The sequence below is a fragment of the Dendrobates tinctorius genome, unplaced genomic scaffold (genome assembly GCF_039654945.1).
Source record: "Dendrobates tinctorius isolate UK_male_01 unplaced genomic scaffold, ASM3965494v1 ptg000028l, whole genome shotgun sequence".
NCBI lineage: Eukaryota > Metazoa > Chordata > Amphibia > Anura > Dendrobatidae > Dendrobates > Dendrobates tinctorius.
The window spans coordinates 85,686,801-85,710,295 of NW_027361696.1; the positions used below are offsets into that span (position 1 = coordinate 85,686,801).

Genomic DNA, 23,495 nt, shown 5'->3' on the forward strand with positions numbered 1-23,495 from the left:
TGTTCTTTCTATCTTGTTGCTTCTCCTACTGGTTTCTCACTAACTGATTAACTTACTGCAGAGGAGGAGCTAACTTTTTTATGTGCATAGTGTCAGCCTCCTAGAGACAGCAGCATACACTCCTGATTCCTGTGTCCCCCAATGAAGGCTCCAAGAAACAGATTTTACGGTAAGCAACCAAAAATCCTGTTTTTTTCATTCTTTACAATTAGGGTTAGGGTTGGGGCTAGGGTTAGGGTTGAGGCTAAGGTTAGAGCTAGGCTTAGGGTTGTGTTGAGGTTAGAGTTGTGTTAGGGTTAGAGTTCTTTTGGGGTTAGGGTTGTGTTGGGGTTATGGTTGTGGTTAGGGTTGGGATTAGGGTTAGGGGTTGTTGGGGTTAGGGCTGTGTTTGGGTTGGAGTTAGAATTGGTAGGTTTCCACTGTTTAGGCACATCAGGGGTCTCCAAATGCGACAAGGTGCCCGCCATCAATTCCAGCTCCCTCCCTTCTGAGCCCTGCCATGCGCCTAACAGTGGCTTTCCCCCATGTATGGAGTATCAGCATACTCAGGAGAAATTGCACAACAAATTTTGTGGCCCATTTTCTCCTGATACTCTTGAGAAAATAAAAAAGTTTGGGTCTAAATTTTTTAGTGAAAAACGTTAAATGTAAATTTTTTCCTTCCACACTACTTTAGCTTTCGTGAGGCGCCTGAAGGGTTAATAAACTTCTTGAATGTGGTTTTGCGCACCTTGAGGCGTGCAGTTTTTAGAATAGTGTAAGTTTTGGGTATTTGCGGTCATATCGATCATTCTAAAGTCACTTTAAATGTGAGGTGGTATCTAAAAAAAGGTTTTGTCAATTTTCTTGGAAAAATGAGGAATCATTGGTCAACTTTTAACCCTTATAACTTCCTAAAAAAAAATGTTTCCAAATTTGTGTTGATGTAAAGTAGACATGTGGGAAATGTTATTTATTAACTAATTTGTGTGATCCCTCTCTGATGTATGGGTACAAAAATTAAAAGTTTGACAATTTCAAAATTTTTCCCAAATTTCCACTTTTTTAAAATAAATAAATGCTAGTCATATCAAAGAAATTTTACCACTAACATGAACTACAATATGTCACGAAAAAACATTCTCAGAATCAGTGGAATCCATTGAAGCGTTCCAGAGCTATAACCTCATAAAGTGAAAGTGGTCAGAATTGTAAAATTGACTTGGTCATTAAGGTCAAAATTGGCTCGGTCACTAAGAGGTTAATCAGTGCTCAGAGTTTGCCACAATTTCTGGGATAAATTTTTTGTCTACCCACTTCTTGAAGATTGACCACAGGCTCTCAATAAGATTGAGATCTGTGGAGTTTCCTGACCATAGACCCAATATTTCAATGTTTTGTTCACCAAGCCACATAGTTATCACTTTTTATCACTGGTGCCGTGGTCTCTTTCATTCTGGAAAAATCACCAAATTGCTCCTGGATTGTTGGGAGAGGTTGCTCTTAGAGGATGTTTTGTTTAGATGCAACTCTTTGTTCATGGCACTGATTAGGCAAAATTGTAATTGAGTCCCCCATTCCGGTTGAAAAGCAAATCTACACATGAATGGCCAGAGGATGCTTTATTGTTGACCTGACAAAATATTCATCTTAGTAATCACCTTTTCTTCTCTGGACAACCGTTCTTCCAGTGTAATCCCTGTACTTCCTACAGATTAACATTCTGGGGAAAAGCTCATAAAAAGCCCCCTTTAGACTATTTAGGAGATCTGCGATAAACTTTACCCCTTAAACCCACTGACAAGGGCCTCTCACCCATAGAACCAGTTTTACTGTTTTGCACTGATGAGGAGCAAATATGCTGAATTACGTATCTGCATCTGGAGATTCTGGATTTGATTTATGTCTTGAGTCATGAGGCAAGGTTCTTTAAAGAGTGGATATTGACCGATAGGATTATTACTTACAGTAGTAAGCTCAAGGAATCCTGTTCTCTACCTCAGGGTTTTTGATGAGTAGATGAGATGATGAAGGAATTGTAAAATGTGATTTGAATGCTGAACAGTAGTTTAATTCTAAAAATGATGCGCTGTTTAAATGTGGCATTTGCGTTAAAGGGGTTGTTTCAACCTAATGGTTAAAATTGAAAAGATCTTGAAAAATCGAGCAACATTCCAATTTAGAGAATGGAGGAATTTCTAATTCTATAGTTGATGTTGCTGGTTTTGTATGCAACGAGCCGCGCTGAAGCTGGCCGGGTAACTGGACTCCTATACAATGCTGCATTGTAGCAGCGGGTAGATTGGACCACAGGCTTAGCCATGTTACCGGACAAAACTGTCAATCTTCATGAGTGCACCGCCCTCCAGGGAGAAGGAAGCTAAGGAGCAGTGTGCTGCTGAAGATAGGGACTTGAGAAAGCCCGTTTAATCATTGACTGACATATTCTCAAACAATTTCATTACCATAAATAAAGATGAAGGTTTGGTAGGTCACATGAGGTTTAGTAAATTTTCCGATGGATTGTTTCTCTGCCTTCACAGGAATGTTGATTTTCTTTTATTATAATGTACAAGGGAGATTCAATTTACTCGTACTAGACAGCTGAAGCATATCAGTAGTGACTTAAATGAAATGAAATGACACTTAATGAAATGAGCTTTCTAGATTGATGGACTGGTCTGCTCATCTTCTACAGATAGGAGACACCTACACACAGTACAGTAGCATCTGTTCTTCAGGTTCAACCAGGGGATGGAAAGGATGAAGATGGAGTAGCAAAAACCTGATAACATATTCCCTTTATTGCCGGCTCCGACACTAAGCCCACATTTTTTCCGGCACATGACAGCTGATTTGATCAGCTGTCATGTGCTCCTAACAGCCGAGGGTGGAATTGTGATCCACCCGCGGCTGTTAACATGTTAAATGCCACTGTCTGACAGCAGCATTTAACATGATTGTGCCGGTAGTGCGTCACAAAACCCCGCCCATCAGCATCCCTGTCGCATAATTGCGATGGATTGGCATGGATTGGCATGACAACAGAAGACCCTCCTGCTTGTCATTGCTGATCTGCTATGAACGCCAGCCCATGGTGATTTTTGCTACACATAGCAGAGCTTCAGTTCTGCTGTGTGTAGCACAAGCGATCAGAAGTTCGTAGCCTCAAATCTCCTAAGGAGACTATTGAAACAAGTAAAAAGTAGAAAAAATGTTTTAAAAAATATTTAAAAAAATATAAAAGCTCAAATCACCCCCCTTTTGCCCCGTTCAAAATAAAACCATAAAAATTTCTAAAAAATACACACATTTGCTCAATCTAGCACAATGTAAAAATAATTCATCCGATTGGTAAACGACGTATCAAGAAAAAAAATCAAAAAGCCAGAAATATGTGTTTTTCGTCGCCACAACTTTGCAATAAAATGCAATAACGGATGATCAAAAGATCATATGTACCTCAAAATTGTATCAATAAAAACATCAGTTTGGCATGCAAAAAATAAACCCTCACCCAGCCCCAGATCATGAAAAATGGAGATGCTACAGGCCTCGGAAAATGGCACTTTTTTTTTTCTTTTTTACAAACTAAAAATGAACCTAGATATGTTTGGTATCTGTGAACTCATAATAACCTGGAGAATCATAATGTCAGGTCAGTTTTAACATTTAGTTAGCATGGTAAAAAAAAATTAAAAAACTTAGGAATTGCACTTTTTGGGGCAATTTCTCCACATTTTAATTTTTTTCCCCTTTTTCCAGCAAACTATATCTTAAAATCAAAGTACAACTTGTCCCTTAAAAAATTAAGCTCTCACATGGTTGTATTGATGGAAAAATAAAAAAAAGTTATGGCTCTGGGAAAGGAAGCAAAAAACGAAAACGGAAAATCCCAAGATGGTGAAGCGGCCAAGCTTCTCTTAGCTTTTACTATTTCAGTTAGCACAGAGATTCATTCTCTGAATTATAATCCTACTTGCACTAATTAACCGTTTGCGTCATAAAGCTTTAAGTAAAAAGTGAAAAAAAGACTTGAAGAAAAAGGAGAAAATGTTGACTCCAATGCTATAATGCAAAATTGATCTCCCACATCAATGAATGAGTCCGAATTATCACCTTTTTGCTGTGATATCGCCATGTTCTTACCCTGTGAGGTAAGTGTGATGATACATTTATTGTCGCCAATTATGTTTAGAGTGAAAACAATCACGTCCTTGGTTTCCCATAAATTCTCTCCTAACTCTGAATCACTTAGCTAATCATTGAAAATGTGGCACTGTCAGATCTACAGGGCTTGATGTACTTCATAATGTAAGTATTAAGCAATTCTCATAAGTCTGCAGATATTCTGGAGGTGCTTTTCCCGTTACATGAGGTCATCAATGGAGAATGCAAAATATATCATTGAAATTGACAAAGCATCGCTGCTGATGAGGTTATCAATGGGAAAACGGATTTTAAAGGGAGCCTGTCATAAATTAATGGCATGTATATAAGGGCACTATAACGCTTATTAAATCCTTATCTTTCTTGAGGAAATACATTTTGCTATTTTAGAGAAATGCATAGTTGAAATTATATGCTAAAGAGTTGCAAGTGCAGTAGGCGGGCGCTGCACTTACAGCTCTCCTGCCCTTTTTCCCTATACCCTGCCCACTACCTGCCTCCTGTCTCTGACTGACAGGTTTGTCATGTTTTAGTGACCAGTCAATGAGAGTCAGGAGGCAGGCAGCAGAAGAGAAAAAGGCAGAGAGGCAGGAGAGATGTAAGTGCAGCGCCCGCTCACTGCACTTGCAGCTCATTAGCATACAACTTCATCTATGGATTTCTACAAGAAAGGTAAGGATTAAATCAGCATTAAAGTGCCTTTACATACATGCCATTAGATTGGGGGAACAAAATCCTGATCTTTTAATTCCCCCCCATACACTTTAGAAAGCCATTGGCTGAATGACTTTTTGGCTGGCAGCTTTCTTGTCCCAGACATCTCTGGTGACTTCTTATATCTTACAGAACAAAAGGATTGTCAGTCTGCAATCAGACATGCTGACATCATCTTTTTGTGAATATACACAGTAGATTGTCAGCTGAACCAGTCAATATCAGCAGGCTTGGCCAACATTAGCCTAATGTGTATGGGGCCTTTAGAGTTTATGCCCTTTTATGCGCTGTGCAGCTCAGAATTTATAATGCTCTCCTCCGTTTACACCTTCGGCCTCGGACAGCTCATAGAATCTCATGGCTTTCAGTATCATCTCTATGCTGATGACACACAGATCTACATCTCTGGACCAGATATCACCTTCCTACTAAACAGAATCCCTCAATGTCTGTCTGCTATTTCATCTTTCTCCGCTTGATTTCTAAAACTTAATATGGACAAAACAGAATTAATCATCTTTCGCTTATCTCACGTGACCCCCCCCAACAGACCTATCCATTAAAGTAAACGGCTGCCCACTCTCTCCAGTCCCACAAGCTCGCTGCCTCGGGGTTATCCTTGACACTGATCTCTCTTTCAAACCACATATCCAAGCCCTTTCCGCTTCTTGCCGACTTCAACTCAAAAATATTTCACGGATCCGTACATTCCTCAACCAAGAATCTGCAAAAACCCTAGTCCATGCCCTTTTCATCTCCCGCCTTGACTACTGCAACCTCCTGCTCTGTGGCCTCCCCTCTAACACTCTCGCACCCCTCCAATCTATTCTGAACTCTGCTGCCCGACTAATCCACCTGTCAACCCGCTATTCCCCGGCCTCTCCCCTCTGTCAATCCCTGCACTGGCTCCCCATTACCCAAAGACTCCAGTTCAAAACCCTAACCATGACATACAAAGCCCTTCCACAACCTGACTCCTCCGTACATCTGTGACCTAGTCTCCCGGTACTTACCTGCATGAAACCTCCGATCCTCACAAGATCTCCTTCTGTACTCCCCTCTTATCTCCTCTTCCCACCATCGCATACAAGATTTCTCCCGCGCATCCCCTCTACTCTGGAACTCTCTACCACAACATATCAGACTCTGGCCTACCATGGAAACCTTCAAAAAGAACTTGAAGACCTACCTCTTCCGACAAGCCTACAACCTGCAGTAACCACCGATCCACCAAACCGCTGCACGACCAGCTCTACCCTCGCCTACTGTATCCTCACCCATCCCATTGTAGATTGTGAGCCCTCGCGGGCAGGGTCCTCTCTCATCCTGTAGCAGTCGTGACTTGTATTGTTTAAGATTACTGTACTTGTATGTATTATGTATACCCCTCCTCACATGTAAAGCGCCATGGAATAAATGACGCTATAATAATAATAAATAATAATAATAATGATGACCTGTACATGAAACCCACTTGCAACAATGAGTTTTATCCCAAAACATATGCAATTAAGTAAAGCTAAAAATGCCCCAGTGGGAGTCCTCATCTATTAAAGGCTATAGATCGGTATTCAGCATGAACCAAGCTTAAATGTTACCAATCAGGCTGGACTAGATTAGTTGACTTAATTGTTATGGGCTACAGAAACCTATCAAGCTTTGTAATGTAGATACCAAAAAAGTGGGGAAAAAAAGTGCCTGTAACCTAAACCAACTAGTTTCCCTTTTGTTACAATGTGTGCTGCTCTCCTAAAGGTAGCCAAACACGTCAGACCAGTGTTTCCCAACTCCAGTCCTTGAGAGCCACCAACCGATCACATTTTCAGTATTTCCTTAGTGTTGCGCTGGCGGCGAAACTATGATTTGGGCAATGCTAAGGAAATCCTGAAAACATTATCTGTTGCTGGCTCTTGGCACCGAAGTTGGGGAACACTGGTCTGAAGTAACGCCAGCAGGAACAACTGCGGAGACTTTTTGGCCAGCGGATGTGTGCTTTTATATCTGTATGCCTGGGCGGCTTCAAGGGGAAAAGGAGTTGTTCCATTTTGACATTTCTGAAGACAGACTTTTCAGGAGTGTTTGTTTCCCCGCAGGCTGCAGAAAGACTTAACTAAGGGCTTGTTCACACATCCAATTTTCACTTGCGAGTTCTATCCAAGGTTTTCACAGATAGCTTTCATACCTATTATTGGGCTGTGCACCTGATTTTTTTTCCTCGTACCGAGTGGTCCACGGAAAATATCAAAGACGTCTGATTTTGATCTGAGGGTTGGATCAAAATCGGAAATGCAAGTCAATGGGTCCATGAATAAATTGGATGGCACTCAGATGACATCCAAGTGCGGTCTCATTTTCATGGACTGACAGAATGGAGACGGTGGAAATTTTTTTTTATTTCTCCATGTTCCAAAAAACGGATAACATTCGGACTATGCTCTGATCAATGTCTCATCAGAGTAATCGCTCTGATTTTCTTGTACATGGAAAAGTTGGATGGATGAATAATTTGTAGGAAGATCGATCTTGTGCGAGCCTAGATAAGTCCACCAGGGTGTTCTCTGCCATTATCTCAAGCCATTGGGTTGCTGGTCTTCCTCATTGCCTTGTTCTTACTATTCTTTTGAACAATCTTACGTTTTCTTGGTGACCGGTTAAAGTCATTATTTGGGTTTAGAAAAGGTATTCGTGATCTTTAACGAGACATATAGGTACAGGTAAAGTTGGTTGGAAGCGATCATTTAACCCTTTACAGCTTTATCATTTGATAGAGTAGTGCTAAGGGGAAGCACGCAGTGTGGGGTACAGCACGCAAGCATCCCATAAGCAAAGCATCACAGAAGATAAGCATCCAGCAAAACGGCAGTTATACATGGCAGTTAGTCAGGGCAGGAGTCAGGTAACCCACACTTTGCCTTCCCCTTGAACCATGTGCTTTATTTTTATCCTCCTGTGTTCCCTTGCCATCCACATTCATCACCCTATCCCCCTCCATCACGACTCATACACATCAGCCCCTCTATACTTCCTTCTCCTATGTACAGCTCCCACACACTCCTCACCTTCCTGAGAAACCTCAGCCCATCTTGCCCAAACACATCGCAGAAAAAAACTACTTACAATTCCAACAACTATTGGCTCTTTATCTTCCTTCTCCTACTGATTTCAGGGGACATCTCCCCCAACCCTGGTCCACCATCCCCCAACCTCAACCCTTACCCTACCTCATATCGAAACCACAATAATCTGATTAACATTACTTGCACTCCCTCATCTCAATCTTTTAATTGTGCCCTCTGGAATCCACGGTCTGCTTGTAACAAGCTTCCTTTCCTACACAACTACTTTCTGAACAACTCTCTTAATCTGTTGGCCCTCACTGAAACCTGGATTCAGGATTCTGACACTGTCTCTCCTGCTGCCATTTCCTACGGTGGCTTACAATTCTCTCACTCCCCGAGACCCACAAACAGACCTGGTGGTGGAGTTGGCATACTCCTGTCCCCACAATGCACTTTCCAGGTCATCCCCCCTGTCCCATCACTCTTATTCCCTTCTTTTGAGGTCCACACCATCAGGCTCTTCCGTCCCCTCTCCCTCAGGGTAGCGGTCATATACCGGCCCCCAGGCTCACCCACCCACTTCCTTGACCACTTTTCAGCCTGGCTGCCACACTTCATGTCCTCAGAACTACCAACCCTCATCCTGGGAGACTTCAGCATCCCCATTAACAGCCCTAATTCCACATCTGCATCCCAGCTTCTATCACTAACCACCTCTCTAGGCCTCTCACAGCTTTCAACCTCTGAGACACATAAGGATGGTAACACCCTTGATCTGGTCTTCTGCCGGCTCTGTTCAATCTCCCACCTAAACAACTCACCGCTTCCACTCTCTGGCCACAACATTCTCTCCTTCACGCTCACAAATCCTCGCCCACCCCAGCTCATTCCTACCTACCACACAGTCAGAAATCTACAAGCTATTAACCCTCAGACACTTTCAGATTCCCTACACTCATCTCTGTCCCCAATCTCCTCTCTTTCCTGTCCTAATCTGGCTGTTCATCACTACAATGACACTCTTAGAAGCACCCTTGACCAAGTAGCTCCCCTCACCCTCAGAACCTCCAAACACAGAGTAAAACAGCCCTGGCTCACATCGCAAACTCAACTTCTCCAGCGATGCTCCAGGAGTGCTGAACGCCTATGGAGAAAAACCCGCACACCAGAAGACTTCATCCACTTCAAATTTATGTTAAGAACCTATAACGCTGCCCTTCACCTTGCCAAACAGACCTACTTCACCACCCTGATCTCCTCACTAGCCAACAACCCCAAGAAACTTTTTGACACTTTTAACTCCCTCCTCAGGCCAAAAGCACGAGCCCCTATCACAGACATTTGTGCTGATGACCTGGCCTCCCACTTTACAGAAAAAATAGATAATATCCGTCAAGAAATCTGCTCCCAACCACCAAGTGCTGTGACTCCCATCCCTTCCTGCATCTCCCCTGGCTCACTCTCCACATTTGATCCCATCACAGAAGAAGAAGTCTCCAGACTCCTCTCTTCTTCTCATCCGACTACATGCACTACCGACCCCATTCCCTCACATCTCCTCCAGTCTCTCTCTCCAGTCGTCACAACCCACCTAACTACAATCTTTAATCTCTCCCTCTACTCGGGCATTTTCCCATCCTCCTTCAAACACGCCATCGTTACTCCATTACTAAAGAAACCTGCTCTCGACCCATCCTGCACAAACAACTACAGACCAGTCTCCAATCTCCCCTTCATCTCTAAACTTTTGGAACGCCTAGTTTACTCCCACCTTACCTGTTACCTCTCCATTCACTCCCTTCTAGACCCTTCACAGTCCGGCTTCCGCCCCCTACATTCGACTAAAACTGCACTCATCAAAGTGACCAATGACCTTCTGACAGCAAAACATAACGGTGACCACTCTCTGCTCATTCTTCTTGACCTATCTGCAGCTTTCAATACTGTTGACCACCATCTCCTACTCTCTAGGCTCCAGTCATTAGGCATTAAGGACACTGCACTCTCCTGGTTCTCTTCCTATCTCTCTGACCGCTCCTTCAGTGTTTTGTTCTCTGGCTCCACGTCATCTCCTCTTCCTCTTGCTGTCGGGGTACCTCAGGGTCAGTCCTTGGCCCCCTTCTTTTCTCTCTCTACACGGCCCCAATTGGACAGACCATCAGCAGATTTGGCTTTCAGTACCATCTTTATGCTGATGACACACAACTATACACGTCTTCCCCCGACCTTACCCCCGCTGTACTACAGAACGCCAGTGACTGTCTGTCCGCAGTCTCCAATATCATGTCCGCTCTCTATCTGAAACTCAACCTCTCCAAAACTGAACTTCTTCTGCTCCCGCCGTCTACTAACCTCCCTAAATCTGACATTTCCCTCTCCGTGGGTGGTACCACAATAACACCCCGGCAGCAGGCGCGCTGTCTGGGTGTTATGTTTGACACCAATCTCTCCTTCACATCCCATATACAATCCCTTGCCCGCTCTTGCCGCTTACACCTAAAGAACATCTCTAGAATCCGCCCTTTTCTCACTATGGAAACAACAAAAACCCTCACTGTTGCATTGATCCACTCTCGCCTGGATTACTGCAACGCTCTATTAATTGGCCTCCCCGTCACTCGACTATCCCCTCTCCAGTCCATACTTAATGCAGCGGCCAGGATCGTCCATCTGGGTAATCGGTACTCGGACGCGTCCGCTCTTCACCAGTCCTTACATTGGCTGCCCATTCATTATAGGATCCAATTCAAAGTACTTGTTCTCACCCACAAAGCTCTCCACAGTGCGGCACCCCCTTACATCTCTTCTCTCATTTCTGTCTATCGGCCTAGCCGATCGCTGCGCTCTGCAAACGACTTTCGACTAACCTCTGCACTAATCCGTACCTCCCACTCCCGACTCCAAGACTTCTCCCGTGCTGCTCCTATCCTCTGGAATGCTCTACCCCAAGAAATCAGGACTATCCACAATTTGCATAGTTTTAGGCGCTCCCTCAAAACACACCTGTTCAGAGCAGCCTATCACATTCACTAATCAAAGTCATTCTCTGTGTAAGTGTGCGTGTGTAGCCCATTCACTATCTCCATCCATCCTTCACTCCCGCAAGATGGCTGGACCTTCATTGTAAATACACCATTGTAAATACACACCTGTACTCTGTATCTCCCTCACCTCATTGTAGATTGTAAGCTCTCACGGGCAGGGTCGTCTTATTTTGCTTTAATTATTGTATTGTTAGCGTTGTTACTTATGACTTGTGTTTTGAAACTGTTAAACTGTAAAGCGCTGCGGAATATGTTGGCGCTATATAAATAAAGATTATTATTATTATTCTACCTGCCATTGTAACATGACAATGATTTGGGCTAAGTGATCGTCTCCGCTCTACGACTGTGGATATGAAAGTTAGGACACTGTGTATTCTGCAGCTGTTTGAGTTACTACATGGTGTGACTGGCAGATATCTCAGGAATACCTAGCAGGAGCAGGGGAGGCACTGGATGGGTGAATGGGGCTGATTCACTTTGGCCACATCTCCTCCTGTGAGCCCCTTCCCTGCTCACCGCTTTCTCTCTCTTTGGAGGGTGGGTTCTCTCTCCCTCCACTTGTTAGAGGGCTGGCCACAAGGAGGAGGGGGATTAATACTTTGTCTGCTCTTCATCCAAACACTTGATTGCTGGATTCCAGACCGAAAGGCGACTACATAAAAGACTTGCATGTGGTGAGTAGTAAGAGCCAAGGGTGCACATACTTTCTGGGAAGCAATGTAACAGCCGATCAATGCTGCTACACAGATAGAGAAGTCTGGTCTAAGAATGGGACGTTCTCTTCTTCTTTAATTGTCTGAAATGTCTACGTCATATCAAACCTCAAATCGATTTCTCCATCTCTTTCCGCGATGCATTAGATCAGAATTACGAAATGTCGGCTTCTTTTTTATCAATTCTTTGAAAGTTGAAGGATCGTGATTTTTTTTGTTAGTGTTGGACTTGTTGTTTAGGTTTTTGCTTTCTGTGCTTATTGTTTTGGCCTTTTCTTTTGCTATTACAATACTTCTAATAGGATAAATGATGATGTGATCAATGTTACTGGAAATGTATCCTCTGATATTAAAACATAAGCAGCTTGTTAGAAGATAGTTGACAAAGTTTTTCCTATGTTGTAATTTATTCCCTATCCATAGTATAGTAGGTAACTCACTGAATGCTGTAGGTCTGACCATTGGTACCCCCGTGACCCCAAAAACGTCCTGGTGGATGCAGTTAGGAGAAGACTCTTGTGCAAGAACAATATAAGGACCCATTATAGCCCAATAGCTCATCATAAAGCTCAAATCCACCTGTTTTGGAGGTGTTAGTGACCCCCTTACCTCTTGGGGCCCTGGTCTGCCCCTGCAAAAATGGGCCTGTCTGAAAGGAGTTGAGGTCGAGAAATGCTCACCTCCACTCCATTCACTGTCTATAGGGCTGCCGGAAAAAAACATGTTCCTCTCCATTCAGTCTGGGCTCTGTCTTGTGAAAAACTTTTTAACTTATTTTAGTTGATATAACATTATACATTAAAGGGAACATTAGTAGGTAGTATTAGGCTGGGTCCAGAAAACTCGTGCCAATCACTTCTGCATATTGTGGCACAACTAGCTCCATCTGCTCACCTGCATATTGGGTAAGTGCAAGAGCTGACTGCTATCTACATACCCTAGTCTAGTCCATAGATCGAACCACACCTGCTGTGATATTTTCCACACAGATTGTTGGTCAGTGTGGAAAATTGGCCAGATGCACTGGCACATTGGTTATAATAGACGCGTGTTTTCTGGGAAGTATATGAGATGTCTCCAGCTGGATCTTCACCTAGACTCCAGTAAACATATTATAACAAAAAGATAACAATCCCATAGTTGATGTGTGTGTTTCCCTTGTTGGTGACACCTGGAGTTGCTAAACATTAGCCCAGGTGTCTTCTGATGGCTCCAAACAAAGCGCGGTGAAACTAGAGGTGATTCCAGTTTAGAGTATATGTAGGATACTTACCGTACTTTCGTCTGTTTCATGGAATTTTGCCTTTAATCTCAAGCAAGTCATAGACATAGGGTATGATTCATCAAGGCCGGCCTTGTTCACGATGGTCGTAATGAGGAGGTGTGCTGGAGTCAGACGCTCCTGATTCATGAATGAAGAGCGCTGGACCAGTGGTGTACACCTCCATGAGCGCCTCACCACAAATCTTACTCCCGTCCCTGCTTGATTTGTAACGTAGTGAACGACGTGGGAGAAACTGGCGTGAAGATACAGCAGTCGCAAAGTTTCGGCACAGCTTCGAGTTGCGCCTATACTTTGGGACTTTTCAAAGCTTTTGTGCCTGAATTATGAAGTGAAAGCTGTGATGCATTGGGCTGGGCTCATATTTTATGCACCATGTGTGAACCACACACCTTGCAAAGCAGGAGATCAAGTCAAGGACCAGATGGAGTTGCCACAGCATGCTCACTGTGTGCTGAGCGCTGACTTCTCACTGCCCCCGAGGACTGGCGGCTGCAGGGAGAATGTAACTTCATTTTCTTCCTACAGCTACACTTCCAATTAAACTGTGTCTCACATGTATACATTTTTCTTTTTTGCTGAGAGATTTTCTTTATGCAATTTCCTATTTCATTATTTACATAGTTTGCAGAAGATTGCACATAACCTACAGTGCGGGTTACATTTTAAAGTCATGTGTGTTTTGGATCTTATTCCATTTCCGCTATTATGTGAGATCATGCTTAACAAGGAAAGGTTGTACCTGTTTGTGCTGATTTTGTGATACGCCCAGGTTTCTTATTAATGAAGTTTCTCATTAATGAAACAGTAGGAACATTATGTCTCAAATAAATAAGTAGGATGTAGATTTACTGTATGCTTTCAAGCAAAGAAGAAAAAAATTCATCTTTGTCTTTGTGCTTGTTTTTTTGTCAAATTTATTGCATTCTGCGTTTTTAAAAAATTTTTTTGCGCCCTATTCATTATTATATTTGGGCCTTTAGTTAAGTCTATTTAATATGTGTTCACCTGTTTTTTTTTTAAGTTTTGCGGGTGTTCTTTAGCGATATTTTCGCCTAATTCATCAATTGCGACTTAAAAATGTTGCAAATTTGGAAAGTCGCATCTTTTGCGACATTTTGAAAAATTGCGAGTTGTTCGCAAAATAAGTGACAGGGAAAAAGCTTTTTTTTCAGTTTGTGCAAGTAGTGAATCCTTTTTACAGCTGCAAGTCGCTTTGGATAAGTCTGTATGAGCTTTTCACATCTTGACACTGGGATTTTTGCCCATTCCTCAAGGCAAAACTGCTCCAGCTCCTTCAAGTTATATGGTTTCCTCTGGTGAACAGTAATCTCCAAGTCTGACCAGAGATTCTAATTGGATTAAGGTCTGTGCTTTGACTAGTACACTCCAAAACATTTACACATTTCCCCTTAAACCACTCAAATGTTGCTTTAGCGGTATGCTTTGGGTCATTGTCTTGTTGGAAGGTGAATGTCCATCCCAGTCTCAAATCAATGACAGACTGAAACAGGTTTGGCTCAAGAATATCCCTGTATTTTGCACAATCCATCTTCCCCTCAACCTGACCATTTTCTATGTCCCTGCTGCCGAAAAACATCCCCACAGCCTGATGCTGCCACCTTCATGTTTCACTGTGGGGATGGTGTTCTTGAGGTGATGAACTGTGCTAATTTGGCGTCAAGCATACTGTTTACTAACGTGGCAAAAATTTCAATTTTGGTCTCATCTGACCAAAGCACCTTCTTCCATATATTTAGGGAGTCTCCCACGTCTTTTGGCAAACTCAAAATGAGCCTTACAATTTTTGTGTGTAAGTAAAGGCTTTTTTCTGCCCACTCGTCAATAAAGATCACCTCTGTGGAGTGTAAGGCTTATTTTGGTCATATGGTCAAATACTCCAGTCTTCTTTGGAACTTTGCAGCTCCTTCAGGGTTAACTTTGGTCTCTGTGCTACCTCTCTGATTAATGCCCTCCTTGCCGGGGCTGAGAGTTTTAGTGGGTGGCCCTTTCTTGACAGGTTTGTTGTGGTGCCATGTTCTTTACATTTGATGATAATGGATTTAATGGTGCTCTGGGGGATCATCAGAGATTGGGATTTTTTTTATAACCCAACCCTGACTTTAACTTCTCAACAACTTTGTCCCTGACTTGTTTGGAGATCTTGTTGCTCTTCATGGTGTTGTTTGGTTAGTTGTGCCTCATGCTTAAAGGGAATCTGTCACCTATTTTTGGTATATAAGATGCGGCCACCGCCATCAGGGGCTTATCTACAGCATTCTGTAATGCTGTAGATAAGACCCTGATGTAACCTGATAGAGAAGAAAAACGAGTTATATTATACTCACCCAGGGGCGTTCCGGGTCCGGTTCGGGTCTGGAGGGTTTGCGGTCCGGCTCTTCCCATCTTCTAGCGATGACATCCTCTTCTTTGCTTCCCGTCGCGGCTCCAGCGCAGGCACACTACTCTGCCCTGTTGAGGGCAGAGCAGAGTACTGCAGTGCGCAGGTGCTGGACTTCTTCCGGCGCCTGCGCACTGCAGTACTCTGCTCTGCCCTCAACAGGAGGATGACCAAGACCAGTGACAGCACTCAGACCGGACCGCTCAGCAGGTGAGCATAATAAAAGGTCTTTTTCTTCTCTTACAGGTCAGGTTGGGGAAGATATACTGCATTATAGAATCTTCTATATAAGCCCTGAAAGGTGATGGCCGTAACTTATATCAGCCAAAACTGATGACAATTTCCCTTTAACTTTTTTTTTAATCCATTTTGCGGTTCGATAGATAAAGCTGTTTTAATTCAGTGTTTAATTCCATTCTCTGGAACAGAGTGATGGATTTAAAATAAAACGGCACACTCAGGGCGATAGCAGGGATAAGTGAAGAACAAAAACAGGCCACCTTTAACCTAGTGACAGGCCATTTACGGGGATACCATACAGTTCTACTAAACAAAACTTAGAACACCATAGTACGTAAAGATTTATTCTCATGATAATAAATTATTCTAAGGATAGAGGATAACTTACTCATCACTGAGAGTCCCACTGTTGGGACCCCCAGCAATCCTGTGAAAGGGGCTCTGGAAGCTCTGCCTTGAATTGATCAGAAGTGTACATGTTCGACCGACATTGTCTGTGGGACTGGCAGAAAAAGTCGAGCAGTGTATCCATTTTCTCTGGTAATCCCATAGACAATTATTTATGTTTATTTATATAGCATCATCATATCATCACTGTCCCCATTGGGGCCCACAATCTCGATTCCTATCAGGATGTCTCCAGGGTGTGGGAGGAAATTGGAGAACTCGGAGGAAACCCACGCAAACACAGGGAGAACATACAAACTCCTTGCAGATGTGCTAACCACTAAGCCACCATGCTGCCGACAATGAACAGAGCAGAGGTTAAGCACCTCTGCTCCATTTAGGATGGATCTCTGCAGAGCCTGGTCTCCATCTACCAAAGACTTGTTCCCGGTATCCATTTCCTATCAGTCAGACCCCCAGCAATCAGTTAGATATCCCCCATCCTATAGTAAACTGAATATCTTGGGAACAACCCTTTAATGGTGTCTTTGAAAAACTATGGTAGATTGGAATATGTAAACTCTTTGGTCAATCCTAGCAAATGTTGGGGGGATGTTCTATGTGGAATTTGAAAACAAAATCCTCCACAAAGAAGAGTACAATATAAGTAAATATGGTTTAATGTTCAATTTTGGTTGGAAATTTCTAATCATGTCTGTAACCAGCAGAGCAGGACCAAGATCTAATCAAAGTTCCTATACTGAAGTAGATTACTTAGGCCTCTTTCACACATCCGTTTTTCGCCGTCAGGCCCAATCCGTCCAATATGGAAAAAGACGGATCTGGTGTAGTTAGGGGAAAAACTGATGCAACAGATCCATTTTGTAGCCGGATCCGTTCTGAACTTGTGAACCCGAGAAATGAGAGAGAGAGAGAGAGAGAGAGAGAGAGAGAGAGAGAGAGAATGGTCTGGGCATGCTCAGAGCAGAAAAACTGAATGCGGTGGCCGGATCAGGCAAAAGACTGATCTGGTGGCCGGATTTGTCCATTGACTTGCATTGTACCCAAGAGCCGGTAGTGCCTCATCTGCTGCTGTCCGTTTTTTTCGCCGGACACAAAAAACGTTACAAGATGCGTTGTGTTCGGCCGCCGGAAAACAAATTTTAGATGGATTCAGAAAAAAAGGACGAAACACAAGCACATGCGGCGCGATCCGGCGCTAATGCAAGTCAATGAGAAAAAAACGTATCCGGTGGAAAAAAACGGATCCGTTTTTTAAAAAACACGCCGGATCGCGCCTGACATCAAAAAACAGATGTGTGAAAGTAGTCTAAATTCTATTAAAGCTTAACTTGCAGAATTTTCTACGACCTTTTGGAAGTATTGGCGTATTATAACAGGCTACCACACTAACTGTAGTAACCAGGATTCCTTACATTACTGTCGGACATGTCTTCAGTTCCCTGTGTGTGGACTGGAAGAACAATGCTTTATGGCAGCCAGTGCAAACTTTGATCTCACAAAGATTTCTGGTTCCTCTCTGACCTTCAGACATCAGCAGAAACCAGAGTCCTGTTAGATGGACCTTGTTCAAGGATGTGCAGTGCGATTTCCATGCAAATAACCTTAAAATGGACAGAAATCACCGATTATTTCAGCCCAATCTTGATATGGCTTGTGAATCAAGTTCCTGGAATGTTTGGAGAGATAATAGTAAGAATAGGGGAAGTCAGGGAAAAATAACATTCATGTACAATGTCAATGATACAAGAAGGGTAAAGTGAAAAGCAGCCAAGTGATAAGAGTGCTGAATACAAAGAAACGTGACTCGGCTCCACGTACTGAACCAAGCATATTAATCCAACAGATTGTCATGAATCACAGCTGTGGTCAGTGCACCTGGCATGTATACAACCACAAAAAATAGTCATCACCCTGCCGGGCACAAAGCACAAGGGCAGTGGATGTGCTCCCAGATATTACAGAATAATGTAGCATGTAGCAGTATTAGACCTGAATATCACATGGCAGCCTGGGGGCGTAAATGACAGAAATCAAGAACTTTTTTAGGTACATTTTTGAAGGAATCTAGCAGGGAGGTTGTTTCAAACTTCTTGGAGGACTAACCACAAATCTTCTGTGGATGTCGCTTGTGCAAATCGTTCGGCCTCTGCATATAATCCCAGTCAGACTGGATGATGATGAGATCAGGGCTCTGTGGGGCGGGATCTTCACTTCCAGGACTCTTTCTTCTTCTTTATGCTTAATATAGTCACTAATCACATTGGCCAGGTGTTTGGGGTTGTTGTCCTGCTGCAAAATAAACTTGGAGAAAATATGACACCTCCTTGATGGTATTACATGATAGATAAATATGTGCCTGTGTTTCTCAGCACTGACGACAAAAAGAAATAGGCAACACTGAGAACTGTAGATGCAGTGAGCACAGTATCAGGATTCTGCAGTGTGGGAGCGTGAAATTTGCATTCAGTCATATGCCAACTAGACATGCACGGCCTTGCTCAATACAAGTGAACACGTCTAGTCGGAATGTGGCCGGAAGTATGCAAATTGCATACTTGTACTCCCATGACCTCCAGATTCCGGCAAATCCTGACATGCAGTGACAGCAGACTTGAGCCCCAAACCTGAATAGCCCCTATAATTAAGGAGTTTATTTCCATCTTTTAATATTTTGAAATGTAATTAGGATCTGCTACATTATGATCGGTAGTGGTGTGACCTCTGACACCATCGTGAAAATGAAGTCATCGAGGTCCCAACATATTGGTTCTTGAAGAGGAATGAGCTGAAATACCAAAAAGTCAAGTGTTCCTAGGACAGAAAAACTGATTTCTTCAAACTGTAGACATGTTGTAATATTTAGGTTGCACATAAAGACAAAGTAACGTCAAACAAGTACCCGAAGCTCTTCCAACGTATTCTTGCTCAGTGTACCAAGACTTCTTTGTTTTCCGGTTAAACATTTACCATAATTTGATTAATTTTGCATCTGTTGTCGGTGAAGTCCTACACTTTTAAACCTTGTAATTAGCGGCAGGCCTCCTAGGCCCAGAAGGTATTAATAGCTTCTTCATTAGTCCGATGCAGCTCGGAGGTAGCGCATGACTTAGCCTAGTTGAAGATGACGCTTCTTTCTTTCTCATCTCCCAGGTGGTTTTATAACAAAATGTTATATTTGAGAAGCTTACGCGATTATCTTCAATGGTTGACGTGCTCTAATATTACATTTCTTACGGCTACTTGATTTTCTAGTACCGTTTATCTAGTACCGTTTAGGCATGTTAGTCATAAATTATAAAAATTTCCTAATCCTGCACCAGGAGAGAGCAATAAATCTTACGTCAAATAGCCGGCTGTTCCTCACATATGAGAAGTGCTATCAAATTAACAAAATGATTTGTGGAGCCAGAAGTCTCCGGCTTTTATAGCAGCCAGCTGGGAATCTCATGACCCACGAATGTCTCACCTAGACGACGGATTTTACACTTTTCATATTCTTCTCTATAGTTAGATTTGACATTAGTGAAACCATCAACGTGACAAATTCAGTTTTCCCAGGACTCCAACCTGTTCTGTGCAAGGTGGTAATACAAAAATATTGCAAAGGAAAACCATTTTTTCAGTTTCTAAACTGTGCTAGGATATGCTCACACAGTGCTTTTTTGCAGCTTTTTTTCAACATGGAAAGCACAGTGTAAGGCCGGCTACACACGTCAGTGTCTCCGATACGTGTAGTGACAGATTTCTGACGTACCGGAGACACTGACACACGTAGACCCATTCAAATGAATGGGTCTATGCAGAGGTCAGCGTGTTTTCACGGACCGTGTGTAAAACATTGAGACATGTCCGTTTTAACACGGAGACACGGCCCGCAACACGTGCTGCACTTGTGCACACGGAGATCTATTCACACAGTTCTCTGTACTCACGGATGGCCACCGGGAAGAAATGGCTACTGTAAGCGCTGTTCCTGACCGCAGCTGTGATTCTTCTCTCTTGCTCTGCCAGCAGGAGAGCAGAATGAATGAAAACCCGACGTGAGGTTTCCCTCATTTTCTTAACCAACCAGACGAAACTTACACCTGGTGGGCTGCATCCTTCAGCTGTCAGCTTCAGCCAGGTTGGTTATGAAGAATAGAGGGGTCACCACGCTGTTTTATTTAAATAAATAATTTTAAAAAACGGCGTGGGGTCCCCCCTATTAGCAGCGCTCTCACTGTAAATGTATTAACCCCCGAGATGGATTTACGCCATGGGACCTGACTGAGCGCCGGACATGTAATGTATATTGTTGGTTTATTATGTTCACCTTTTTTTCAGAAGATCGATGGCTTTGCAAAGGAATTACCAGTGTAATAAAGATTATAAAAATGTGTGTTGTATTTTTTCATTAAAATAATTTATTCTTATTGTGTGAGTGTGTTTATGTAACCCATATTTACTGTAGGATTAGTAATGGATTGGTGTCTTATTGACACCTCTCCATTACTAATCCGGGCTTAATGTCACCTTAGAATAGAAAGGTGGCATTAACCCCATTATTACCCCACTTGCCACTGCTACAGGGTAAGTGGGAAGAACCGGGCAAGCTCCATATTAGGCGCCTTTTCTGGACAGCTGGGGGCTGCTTTTAGGCTGGGGGGCAAGATCAATGGCCCCTTACCAACCTGAGAATATCAGCCCTCGGCTGTCGGCTTTAGTCAGGTTGGTTGTCAAAAATAGGGGGGACCCCATGCTGTTTTTTTTAATGATTTATTTAAATAATTAAAAAAACAGCGTGGGGACCCTTCTATTCTTCACAGCCAACCTGGCTGAAGACTACAGCTGAGGGTTGCAGCCCCCAGCTGTAAGTTTCATCTGGTTGGTTAAGAAAATGAGGGCGACCCCACATTGGGTTTTCATTCATTCTGCTCTCCTGCCGGCAGAGCAGGAGAGCAGAATGTCAGCCGCGGTCAGCACTAGCCACCGGGAACAGTGCTTACTGTAGCGCTTATTTCCAGCGCCATCCGTGTGGTCCAGATGCGGTACATGTGCGCCACACGGAGTTACCACGTGTCGACATGGACACACGGTACCGGAATTATCTGGACGTGTGAGACTACCCTAATGAAAAGAAAAAGGCTGTTCACATTACGTGGACTTTTTTTTCATGCAAATTTGACATGCTGAGGATTTTAAAAAACACACCCCAGCTCCAAAAAACGCAGGAATAAAAAAAAAGCATTGTGTAAATAAGATCTAAGAAATCTTTATTTTACTGCTAATGTAAAATTCTGCACTTTTTCTGCATTTAAAAAATGAAGCAAAAACGGTACATGTGAACAAGCCCTAAGAAAGATGGAACCACTTTTTTATATTCAATTGTGCTCAGAAGTTTACATACACCGGCAGAATTTTTGATGTCTTGGCCTTTTTTCAGAGAATATGAATAACACCAAAACTTTTTCTCCACTCTCAAGCGCGCAGTTCATGCTAGACAACGTTGCTGTGATTACTAAACTGCTGGGCGATTTGCAGACACAAGACTACAATGTAGCACAGATCTGAGAAACGTGATTGTGAACATTCTGGTGACTTATTAGTATAATAGTGGTGATTCAGCGGACACACATGGGCCGGTACAGTCAGGACTAGTCTGCACTGAGAGGGAGGACATTAAGTTGCCCGGCATGGGATCTAGTTGTGTTTGTTAGTCCTGCTGTTAACATAGAAACTGTGATGTGCTTGGGCGATTCTCTCTCAGTTGTCCCATTGTCTAAGTTTATGAATGCTTGAAATTGGAGGAGGCGCACAACTTTAATGGGTTTCCTGTAATGCTGATAGTGAGTGGAGACTGAAATACTTTTTATTCCAAACCGTTGTGCGATACTTACAATCTTTAACTAAATTAACAGTGGTGTTTTCCTATTGAATTTTAAGTTGGTTTCCCTGGGAAATGTAATTTTGTTTTAGTTTTGCTTGCATTTTTTGACATTCGCATTCCCGTGTTTAATCACTGTAGAGACCGCCAAGCGTTCCTTACAGACATGTGTGACACATTATTCAAACTGCCCCCCTGTGTTGTTCAATCCCTAAAGGTACTGTCACACTTAGCGATGTACCAGCGATCCCGACCAGCGATATGACGCGGTCAGGATCGCTGGTGCATCGCTAAGTGGTCGCTAGTGAGCTGCCACACAAGCAGATCTCACCAGCGACATCGCAGGGGTCGGGGGTCGCTACTTACCTGTCAGACGAGGCGATCCTGACGTTCTCCCGCCCGCGTCCACGCGTCGCTCGTCTCCACAGCAGAAAGCCCAGCAGGAAGCTGACGAGAAACGGTCCAGGACGTTCTCGCGCGATCAGCGATAACCAGCGGGGGAGCGGTCGGAGGTAAGTATCAGACATAGTGATATCGCTAGCGATATCGCTATAACGTCACAAAAACCAGTGACGTTATAGCGATATTGCTAGCGATATCGCTTAGTGTGACAGGCCCTTAAAGGTACTGTCACACTTAGCGATCCCGACCAGCAATATGACGCGGTCAGGATCGCTGGTGCATCGCTAAGTGGTCGCTAGTGAGCTGCCACACAAGCAGATCTCACCAGCGACATCGCAGGGGTCGGGGGTCGCTACTTACCTGTCAGACGAGGCGATCCTGACGTTCTCCCGCCCGCGTCCACGTGTCGCTCGTCTCCACAGCAGAAAGCCCAGCAGGAAGCTGACGAGAAACGGTCCACGACGTTCTCGCGCGATCAGCGATAACCAGCGGGGGAGCGGTCGGAGGCAAGTATCAGACATAGCGATATCGCTAGCGATATCGCTATAACGTCACAAAAACCAGTGACGTTATAGCGATATTGCTAGCGATATCGCTTAGTGTGACAGGCCCTTAAAGGTACTGTCACACTTAGCGATCCCGACCAGCAATATGACGCGGTCAGGATCGCTGGTGCATTGATAAGTGGTCGCTAGTGAGCTGTCACACAGGCAGAGCTCACCAGCGACATAGCAGGGGTCGGCGGTCGCTACTTACCTGTCAGATGAGGCGATCCTGACGTCCTCCCGCCCGCGTCCACGCATCGCTCGTCTCCACAGCAGGAAGCCCAGCAGGAAGCTGACGACGAGAAACGGCAAAGGACGTTCTCGCGCGATCAGCGATAAGCAGCGGGGAGCCGGTCGGAGGTATCAGACATAGCGATATCGCTAGCAATATCGCTGCTACGTCACAAAAACCAGTGACGTTATAGCGATATTGCTAGCGATATCGCTTAGTGTGACAGGCCCTTAACTTCTAAAAGAAACTCCTGTTTGATTTCAGTCCACATGAAACAGTTTCTTTTTCCCGAAAGACTATAAGGGCTCGATCACACAACCGTATTTTCGGTCCGAGTCCTATCCATGTAAACAACAGTCAGAACTCGGACCAATGTTATTCAATGAGGCAGTGCAGATGAGTGATTTTTTTAATCTGTAAAAAAGTCTCAGCATGCC

General features: G+C 43.6%; 1 protein-coding gene and 1 long non-coding RNA gene across 2 annotated transcripts in view; one reads left to right on the top strand and one right to left on the bottom strand.

The window, feature by feature from the left end:
• LOC141085618 (uncharacterized) overlaps window positions 1-23,495 on the bottom strand; it is an 80,555-nt gene that overhangs the window by 32,796 nt on the left and 24,264 nt on the right. The window lies entirely within an intron of this gene.
• Window positions 11,508-23,495, top strand: part of LOC141085616 (G-protein coupled receptor family C group 5 member C-like) — a 29,244-nt gene continuing 17,256 nt past the window's right edge. Inside the window, exon 1 of the mRNA XM_073571144.1 lies at window positions 11,508-11,643. The gene's annotated coding sequence lies outside the window, so the exon portion shown is untranslated. The remainder of the gene's footprint in view (window positions 11,644-23,495) is intronic.